This window comes from Canis lupus, chromosome 33 (assembly GCF_048164855.1).
Source record: "Canis lupus baileyi chromosome 33, mCanLup2.hap1, whole genome shotgun sequence".
Taxonomy (NCBI): domain Eukaryota; kingdom Metazoa; phylum Chordata; class Mammalia; order Carnivora; family Canidae; genus Canis; species Canis lupus.
Genome location: NC_132870.1, coordinates 3,111,148 through 3,121,419, shown reverse-complemented (window position 1 = coordinate 3,121,419; position 10,272 = coordinate 3,111,148). Strand labels below are relative to the sequence as shown.

General features: G+C 43.3%; 1 pseudogene; it reads left to right on the top strand.

The window, feature by feature from the left end:
• The first annotated feature begins 7,302 nt into the window (after positions 1-7,302).
• On the top strand, positions 7,303-9,121 carry LOC140623556 (vacuolar-sorting protein SNF8 pseudogene; annotated as a pseudogene).
• The last annotated feature ends 1,151 nt before the right edge of the window (positions 9,122-10,272 follow it).

Below are 10,272 nucleotides of genomic sequence, written 5' to 3'. Positions count from 1 at the left end.
CAGGGTCTGCTCCAGCTGAACATGCTCCTACCCGGCACCCAGCAGCTCCGCTAGGACGTGGTCCCCGAACAGAAACGTGTATATTGGGTTCACCAACAGACATGCACGTTACTAGCAGCACTGATCATAAAAGTCCCCAGCTGGGAACTACCCAAATGCCCATCCACCGAGGATGGACAGACACACCGCGTCTGTCCTCCCGGTGGGAGACCACACAGCTATGTGGATGCAGGAGTCACGGCAACATGAATGACTCTCCCCAAACTGAACAAAAGCAATGGACACTAAAGAGCGCTCATGCGTGATTCCATGGGATCCCATTTAGACGCAGTTCAAAAACAGGCAACACTAATTTTGCTGTTAGATGTTGTCTTAGTTGCTTCTGGCTGCTATAACAGAATGCCACCGACTGGGTGCATGAAACAACAAACTTTTATTTCTTCTGGTTCCGGAGGCTGGGGAGCTCAAGATTAGGGCACCGGCAGACGCAGTGTCCAGTGAGAACCTGCTTCCCGGTTTATAGACAGTGTCCTTGGGCTGTGTCCTCACATGCCAGGGGCAGCAAGGGAGCTCCCCGGGGGCTTCGTCAGAAGGGCACTAATTCCAATCAATTTTAAAGGCCACATTCCAGTGGGGACTAGATTTTTAACAGATGAATTTGAGAAAGACATTCAATCTATAGCAGAAGCCAAAATATGGTTATTTTGGGGGGGGGGGTATTCTGTTGACTAAAAGGGGGCATGAAGCTAAGAGAGAGTTTGCTCTTTGGATGTGTTGGCATTGTTCAGGCTCTTAATTTGGGTGATGACTACTTGTGGATGTTCAACTTGTAAAAATTTATCAAAGTGGGGATCCCTGGGTGGCGCAGCGGTTTGGCGCCTGCCTTTGGCCCAGGGCGCGATCCTGGAGACCCGGGATCGAATCCCACATCGGGCTCCCGGTGCATGGAGTCTGCTTCTCCCTCTGCCTGTGTCTCTGCCTCTCACTCTCTCTCTCTCTCTGTGACTATCATAAATAAATAAAAAAATTAAAAAAAAATTTATCAAAGTGCACACTTACTGCATTTTATGTATTTAATTCTTCAATAAAAATTTAAAAATATTTGCCTCTATTAGACAATAAAAATTACTGGGCACCCTTTGTTTACTTATAGAAGGCGTAGCTGCTTGTAGTCAGCTTTATGTTGGTATAGACACAGATTTTGATTCTCATTTTCCATATTTATAAAATGTGTATGATAGTACCTATTTCACACTAAATAATATAGGCCGACAAGCTTTGAAAGTGATGCAATTGCATACAAATTGCTAGTGGGGGGACTGCCTTGTCTCCACTGCTGATGTTTTCTTGCTGTTAGCACAACAGCCCCTCTTTCCCCTACCAACCGCTCACTCCTGCCAAGAGGGTGAAACTGATTTGTAAGTTTGGCAAGGATAGCACAGAGCCCTCTTCAGTCTTTCCCTCTTGGAAAACCCCCCTGTCTAGTACAAAAGGTTATTGAACCTTAGGGAGGTTGAGTGCATTGTCCAAATTTAGACAGATAATGAGTCATAGAATTTGCACTCAGGTCTCTGACTACAAAGATCATGCTTTTAACCATTTCATTATATTATATTTATTTTATTAACATAAAATAAATTCTGAGTTGTATGGTACAGCTAAGAATACATTAGGAACTCAGGGAAGGGACTCTTCTATAATGGTCTAAGAACCAGGAGGCAGGTTCTTACCAGGCACTGAATCTGCAGTTCGGGATGACTACACAGAAGACTATAGGGGCAAATTCCAGGGTGCCTGGGTGGCTCAGTGGGCTAAGCATCTGCCTTTGGCCCAGGTCATGATCCCAGGGTCCTAGGATTGAGCCCTGCATCAGGCTCCCTGCTCAGTGGGGAGTCTGCTTCTCCCTCTTCTGCTGCCCTTGCTTGTGCTCTCTGTCTGTCAAACAAATAAAATCTTTTTTTGTTTTGTTTTGTTTTGAAAAAGACTCCAGGGGTGAACTCCTGCTAAATTCTCTCTGTGTAAACTCCACGGGCTGATACAGCTGACTTAGCACTGACCTCTTTCCAGGCACTAGAAGAGGTGTCTGTTGCTTGCCAAGCAGAGAGCAGACTTTAACCTCAATGCCACTTGGTGAAGCCCCAGCATCTACCTGGTTTCTCCTTTGATTTAAAGGTACCTGCATTTTTTCAGGTACCTTTGTTGGTGTTTGCTATTGAATTCTGGGATTTATCCCATAAGCCATTCTAAGGGATGAGATGGGACAGAAAGCCTATTATCAAGCACCTGACACCTGAGAATATGTAAAGGTTATGTTAATAGCATTTCACAAAGGAAGATTATTTTTATTAAGGTATAATTTATGTTCAATAAACAACATTGATCTTAAATGTTCAGTTGGATAGTTTTTGACAACTTTACACTGCATTTTATGTATTTAATTGTAACCACTACCCAAAACAAGAGAGAGAACACTTTTGTCACCCCAGAAACATACTGTATGATTCTCTGTGTGTGTGTGTCTGTGCCTGGCTTTCTTCACTCAACATAATATTTTTGAGATTCATCTGTGTTGTTGCATTTATCAGGAGATTTCTTTTTATTGTCAAGTAGTAATCCATTGTATGGACGTACCACAACCTGCTTATCCCTTCTCCTGTTGGTGGACATTTAGGCTACGTCTAGCTTTCTGCTTTTATGAGTAAGGCTGCTATGAAGATTCTTTGAAAGTCTGTGTTAGCATATGTTTTCATTGCCCTTTGGTAAAAACCGAGGAACGGAACACTTAGCTGACAGGGTAGAGGTAGGTTTATCATTGTAAGAAACAGCAAACAATTCTCCGAAGGGTTGAGCCATTTTGTATTCATACCACCAATACTGCCAAGCATCTCAAAGGAAAATTTTGTGCCAAGCCAAGAGATGATGGCATCTTAGTAAAGAACATCACAGTGCCTAGGGTGGGAAAGATTCTGTGGGAATAATTTGGAGGGAGGAAAAAACAGCCAACAGAGGGGAGTGGATTGGCACTCACCAAATAGCATTCACCAGGAAGCCAGCCCGAGGGGACCACGTGGGCAGCAGGCTCCACCAGGCTCCGCAGCTACCAATCAAGGCTGTGTTCTCAGCTGATGACATTCATGCCACATGCCAAGCCCTCTGCCTATGATCCAAGCAATCTGGGCAACTTATTGTTTTTCCTCAAGTTGTACCTCATTGAAATTCTTTTTGGAGTATCCCTTTCAGTCACAAGTTTTCTTTCTTGTCCGGAAGCCAAGACCGTGAAGCTTAGTATAGCAGAGCTTTTTGAATTTGTGCTGTGAGCTTCACCTCTCGCTGGAGTATCAAAGCCGGCTCACCTGCCCCAGCTCCTGATCGGCTTTCCCTTGGCTTCCATGAGGTTGAGAGCAAGTGATTGTTCATGTTTTGGCTTCCTCCCCCCATGTGACTTTTAGCAAGGTTTCCATTTGTTTTTTATGCTACGATATTTAAGGGAGGGCAAAGCCTTGGCTCTGTTTTAAAATATTTCCATTTTAAGACAAAACTTCATTCTCTCCAAGTCTTTCTTTTAGGTTATCACGACAGAGATAAAAAATAGTGTGGCCTCGCCCCCAAAGGAATCAATCTTGACTTTCTTCAGGATCATCCACGCCTAATCATATATTCTATGATATGAGTAAAAATTCTTACTAAAGTAGCTGACCAAAAAAAAAAAAAAAAAAAAAAAAAAATAAAGTAGCTGACCAGTGGTCCTCATTGTTTAGCCAAATTCTAGATGAGCGGGTGAGGACCCCAAATTTGGGCACAAGCAGGTTTCAGCATCTATTACCCTTATTTTGTTCCTCTAGTTGGCAGTCCTTGCAAGTGCTCAAAACACAAGCCCTCATTTTTTTTCTTCACCCTTCCCTTACAATGAAGGATTTGTCCCTCCTTTCAAAGGCAAATTCATCCACATGTGTTTTGCATCCCACTCCATCCTGCCTTCTCAGAGGATGTGTTCAATTGGTTATTACCTGCAGCCAAAATGATTGTTCTTCTAAATTCAGGTTTCTCCTTCCACAGTATAGACTTGATGCCAAGAAGTAGTTGCCCAGCCAGAGACCATGTTCCCCAAGCTCCCTTGCCCTTTAGTTGAGGCCACACGATGAGTTTTTGTCAATATAGTGTGATCAGAAGTGATGTTGGCCCAGAAGCTTAAAAAGCAGGAGTGGTTCTTCCCTCTTCTGTTCACTTGATAAGAGGGGCACAGCGAACACGGAACCCATATACTAAAGATGAGGGGACACAAGATGGCTGGAGCTGGAGCAATTATATATTGTTGGATCCTTTTGTCAGAGTGGTTATCATTAATCATTACCCCCAACTAGCATCTTATTTTTCTTTACATCTTCCACATTTCTCGCTAGTGGAATCTATCTGCATTCGGACATAACCAAGCATCTCCCATCTGACAGACAACACCCCCCTCACCTTGCTAAACACCTTCCTTTGGCTCCATGTTCCTGCTCAGTTTTCTCTTTACTTCCTTTCACAGACAATTGCATCAAGATAGTTGCCTAATGCAGAGTCTTCATTGCTTGCTTCCTATTCATTCTTTATCCCAACCTATAAGGCTTCTTTGCCATCCTCCATTAAAACTGCTCTTGCTGAAGTCCTTAATAACTGCTGTGTCTCTAAATCCAGCAGACACTTTAATGGTTCTTACGGTAATTCTCAGGATTTAACCTAGTTGACCACTTCTGCCTTCACTACATACTATCTTCTCCTAGTTCCTTTTTTTTTTTTTTTAATGATAGGCACACAGTGAGAGAGAGAGAGAGAGAGAGAGAGAGAGAGAGAGAGAGAGAGAGAGAGAGAGAGGCAGACTCCATGCACCGGGAGCCCGACGTGGGATTCGATCCCAGGTCTCCAGGATCGCGCCCTGGGCCAAAGGCAGGCGCCAAACTGCTGCGCCACCCAGGGATCCCTCTCCTAGTTCCTTAAAACCAATCCCTTATGGTAAAGACTCACAGGCTTTTTAAATTTATCATATCCAAGGCTGATCTCCAACCCCTGGCCCTCCCTTTTCATCTCAATAAATGGTACTTCCATCCACTCAGTGGCTCATGCCAGAAACCTGAGAGTAATTCTGGGTACATCCTTCTTTCTCACCACCCATAGCCAATCAGTCATCATATCCTGCCAATTTTACCCCCTTATTTTTCTCAAATGTAGATAACCTTCTTTATCTCCACTCTTCCCACACAACCTCTTCCATTCTCCATATATATGATTACAAACATAAATCAGATAATGCTACTTTCCTCTTCAGAAATTCCCACTGCACTTAAGATAAATTCCCTAATCCTTAATATAGCATACAAATCCTCACATGATCTAGCCCCTGCAATGTCTTTAGCCTTATCTAGCACTCGCTTCCCTTTGCTTATTGTATTCCAGCTTTTCTCCCAAATCTTTGGAATCAGCAAGTTCTTTGCTACCTCAGACCCGCTAACTGCAAGAACAAAAGTTGACTCAAATGTAATCAAAAAAGAAATACAGTAGCTCATGCAAGTGAGAAGCCTAAAAAGCAGCTGACTTCAGACATGGCATATTCCAAGAACTCAAATTATGCCTTTAGTGCTCTGTTGCTTCATTTTTAAGCTCTGCTTATCTTTGGTTCCATCTTAACATGGACTGTCATAATGGAGGCAAGATAGCCACTGTCAGAGATGTCTATTTGTGCAGTGAAAAATCAATCTTACCCAAAGAGAGGTCTGGCCTTTCCCCTTGGCTTCTGGGGGGTAACCTCTAAGCCCTTGGTATGTCATGTTTGATAAGAGTTTCTGTTTGCCTGGGGGCCATAGGCCAACCAGAGCATAACAATATGAATTGGGGTCGGTGGGTTGAGCAAAATCAGCAATGTGATTTCAGGTGGAGACTTTGAGTCATGTGCCATTAGTTGGCCTCTGGAGACTGAGATTAGCCCAGAATTTAATCAATCATGCCCCAATAAAAACTCTGGACACCATGTGCGTATTGTTACACATAGATGTCAAGAGAGTGATGCTATCCTAACTCTACAGGGAGAGGGCAACTGGAAGCTCCAGGTTTGCTACCCTCCTAGCCAATGTGTCTTGTCCTTTGGCTGACTTTAATATGCACCCTTTCCCTGTAATAAACTGTAATCATGAATATAGCAGCTTTGAATGAGTTCTTTGAGTCCTTATAGTGAATTATCAGAAGTGAGGGTAGTCTGGGGAGCTACCAAATTTGCTGTTGGTGTCAGAAGTGAGGGTAGTCTTGTGCAGACTATGCTCCCTCTGGCTATACAGTGGGTTCTCACATTATTACACATTCTTAGCTTAATAACCACAGCTAAATGGTTCTGGTTTTTTGATATTTTATAAGAAAAGTTCCAGGGAACATCTTAGCTAGCTAGCTTGAAGTGAACCAATCACCATTGCCTGGGAAGGAGAGTGCTGTGATCCATCTCAGTTGGATATTTAGTAGAATCTATCTAAACAACAGGAAATGAGTTCCCCATAGGAGAGGTTTGGATTACCAATGCTGGGTGAACAGAAATAATGCATTTAATATGGGACTTTTATACCAGCATTTCCCTCAGTAACACTCCCGATTCTTATTCACCCCCATCCTGCTTTCTAATGACTAATCTACTCATCAGTTGGGTTTCAGATTAAATGTCACTTCAACAGAGAAGCCTCCTTCTTTCATTCCTCTCTAACAGAATGTTTTATAGCTCTTATCAGTTTTTGATTATATATCCATTTGTGTGATTGTCTTAAACTATTAAGCTAGTTTAATATCTTAATGCTACCTTAACTCTAAGCTGTATTAAGAACCACTTCTATACTGTTCATTGCCCAGTAGGTACTCAAAAATATCTGTGTGAGGAATGAATAAGAATGAAAAAAAATCTGTTAATGGATTGCCTACATCTCAGATCTTATGCTAACTCTTCAAATGTTCCTTTTTAGTAAGATGTCAGTAAACGAATATCTGCTTAAACTTTGGATTCAGTTGTTGGAACTGATAAAAGAAACTTGCCTCAATTTTGCAGTCAGGAATTCAAGAACTGCACAACCTTTAGAAGTAAAAATTATTGGGTGAATTAGACTCATTATCATCTACAAAAACAAAATAGGTTATATTTGTATGGATATAGGTCTCTTGATAAACTAATAAAACCATGTGCTTCATTGTACATAGTGTTTTTATCTGATTTTAGCCATACAATAACCCATTGAGATAAGTAATGCAGGCAGATGTTTCTTTCATCTAACAGATGAAAAGAAGAAGAAGAAGAAGAAGAAGAAGAAGAAGAAGAAGAAGAAGAAGAAGAAGAAGAAGAAGCCTGAGAACCAGAAAGGCAAGGTGAATAGATGAATTACTCATGATCACATGGAAAACTTAGTAGTCAAAACAAGATTATTACTCAGCAATCCTGAAGCCTAGTCCTATACTCTTTCTACCAACTCAATGTTGCTCATCCTCTCAGTCTTACTGGAAATACATGCTGCTGTCCCCTACAGTCATGGAATATGTCAAGTCATACCATATTCAGTGTAGTAGGTCTGAATATGAATACACTTCAGATTTTTACCTAGTTTGTGGGCACTTGTGATTATTGGGGCTTTTCGCATTCTTCATAACACTCCCTAAGTTTTAGTTATGGACTTTACTCCCATTCTCAATCCCAGTGGTTCTAATCATTTCCCATCTCCAATCCAGAGGTACCTGGTCAACAAGAGCTTAATATTCTCTAGGCTGTAAGTGTGGATAAAAGGATGACATATGGCCTACAACAGCTTTAAAGAGCCAATGAAATCTTTGCTAAGACTTTGGAATAGGGGCAGGTACTCTTTCTCAATGGGCTTGAATCTGAGATAATACAAAGCTGGAACTTCTGCCTCATTTGCTTCCATATGGAACTTGAGGCTGAAGCCAATCATTGGAAGGCAGAGCTGAGAAATGAAGAAAAGCCATATCCTAACAATACCTTTGAGCCTTGAATTAGTGTCTAAAGCCCACCTGACCGCTGGAGTGTTAGCTACATAATCCAATGTAGTCAGTTTGCATAGAATTTTCTGTCTTTACCATTCAGAAAGATCTTAACTAAAATATCCTGTAATAATGAGGAGATCCAGGGTTCCAGCAGCAGGGCAACCCACAGGCCCAGGATGGGGATGCATTGCTGTGGGGTGGGAACCGGCGTCACTGCCAAGAAGCTTGCTGAGGCCAAGTATAAGGAGCAAGGAACTGTCTTGGCTGAGGACCAGCTAGCCCACATGTCGAAGCAGCTGGACATGCTCAAGACCAGTCTGGAGGAATTTACCAGCAAGCACAAGCAGGCAATCCGGAAGAAGCTTGAGTTCTGGGTGCAGTTCCAGGGAATATCTTGTGTGACATGTGTGCCACCGCTGGCATGGATCCTCTGCCTTCTGGAAAAGGATTTTGGTCTGAGATGATAGGTGTGGGAGCTGAGAGTCCCGATTATTGAAGTGTGTGAGGCTCTGAAGCATAGGATGGAGGTCCGATACCTCTGGGTGAACTACAGCAGCATGTGTTTAAGGGAAGGGGCAGGGGCGCCTGAGTGGTTAAGTGGGCTAAGCGTCTGCCTTCGGCTCAGGTCATGATCCCGGGGTCCTGGAACCCAGTCCTGCGTTGGGCTCCCTGCTCAACAGAGAGCCTGCTTCTCCCTCTCCCTCTGCTGTCCCCGCTGCTTGTGCTCTCACTCCCTCTCTCTGTCAAATAAATAAATAAAAGCTTTAAATTAAAAAAAAAAAAAAAGGAAAGGGCAAATTTGTACAGGATGTCAGCCAAGACGACCTGATCAGGGCGATCAAGAAGCTCAGTCACGAGGCACTGGCTTTGGCGTGGTCCCTGGGGGGCGCGCACCTGGTTCATGGTTCATGCTGCTCCGGCTGAGCTCAACCCCGAGCCCCCGTGGGAGGCGCGTGGCCACGTGGCTGTCACTGATGTCCAAGCGGGTCTCGGGTGGGAGGCGCAGTGCACACGGCGAGCTCCCGGACACCTGCTGCAGGAAGGCTGGCCCAGCCGGCCCAGGCCCCGGGGGCCCACCCCTGGCGGCCAGCGCGTCTCAGGACACGACAGCCGGCCCTGACTCCGGGAGCGCAGAGGGGCACAGCAGCAGGCCGGGAAATCAAACCTCAACAGCTTTGTCTTGCGCTTTTTAAAGAAAGAAAATAGTAAAACATCCTATGGTGACGAAGTTTCATTCAGTCGCATTCCCGTACTCTTCCTTGACAGGGAGAGGAAAAAAAGGATTTACAGCTATTTCCTGCAGAATTGCATTGCCTACAACAGATCTGGCTACAAAAAAACTCCCAAGCAAGGCCCCCCACAAAGAAAACAAACAAGATGTAGCTTCACTAGGATTTTGTTGTGTGTTCTTCATCTCAAGAGCTTTATTTGGTGCCATTCTTCTTCGGATTAGTGATGAGAGGCCACTTGCTCTCACCACCCCGTGGTCAGACTCAATCCCTTATTCTGGTCTCTTACACGACCAGCTGGTAGGCCTTCCAGAACATCCCCCAATGTGGTTTGATGCTCTAGACGGCCTGAACACAGCTGAAATTCCCTCTAGCTGTCTATGTCTACACCTTCCTCCTTTCTGCCAAATGTCACTGCAAATCTGTTCCAAGAAAAACTTGCTACAAGTCTTTCTAATCTTAGAATAGAATCTCCAGGTATCATCTATTTGCAAAAAAATGTACCTGTCCAAAAGTAAAGCGTAATTAATGACTCACTTTTCTGGTTGCCAGCCTCACGGAAACAAGAACAAGGGGAAATACTATAGGAATGATTTTAAGGTCAGAAGAATCTAGTATAAATAGAACCATTTAGTTGGCAATAATAATTTCAGCGAAGATGGTTTTAGATTTTCTTTTAAAAATTCTAAGTGTCTGCTATCTCCCAGGACAAGATGAATTTAGCTGTGCCGTGGTTAGTGACTCTAGACACTATTTATTTGCCAAAATGATGAATGTTTCCGTCTTCAAGGGAGCTAACACTGCCTAATTGGATGTCATACTGCCAACAGATGATAGGAACATAATGAATGGAAATGATTTGTAAACTCTTTTGTAACAAGGACTTTAAATAACACATTGTGAGATTGGACTAGTTCTTCTCGAGAGATCATATCTTTAAAAGGGTATAGGGGCTGAAGAATAGATGTAAGCCAATCCCTTTTATATGTGCATAATTCATGATATTAATCCTTAAACCATATATGACCAAAGATATAGAGCC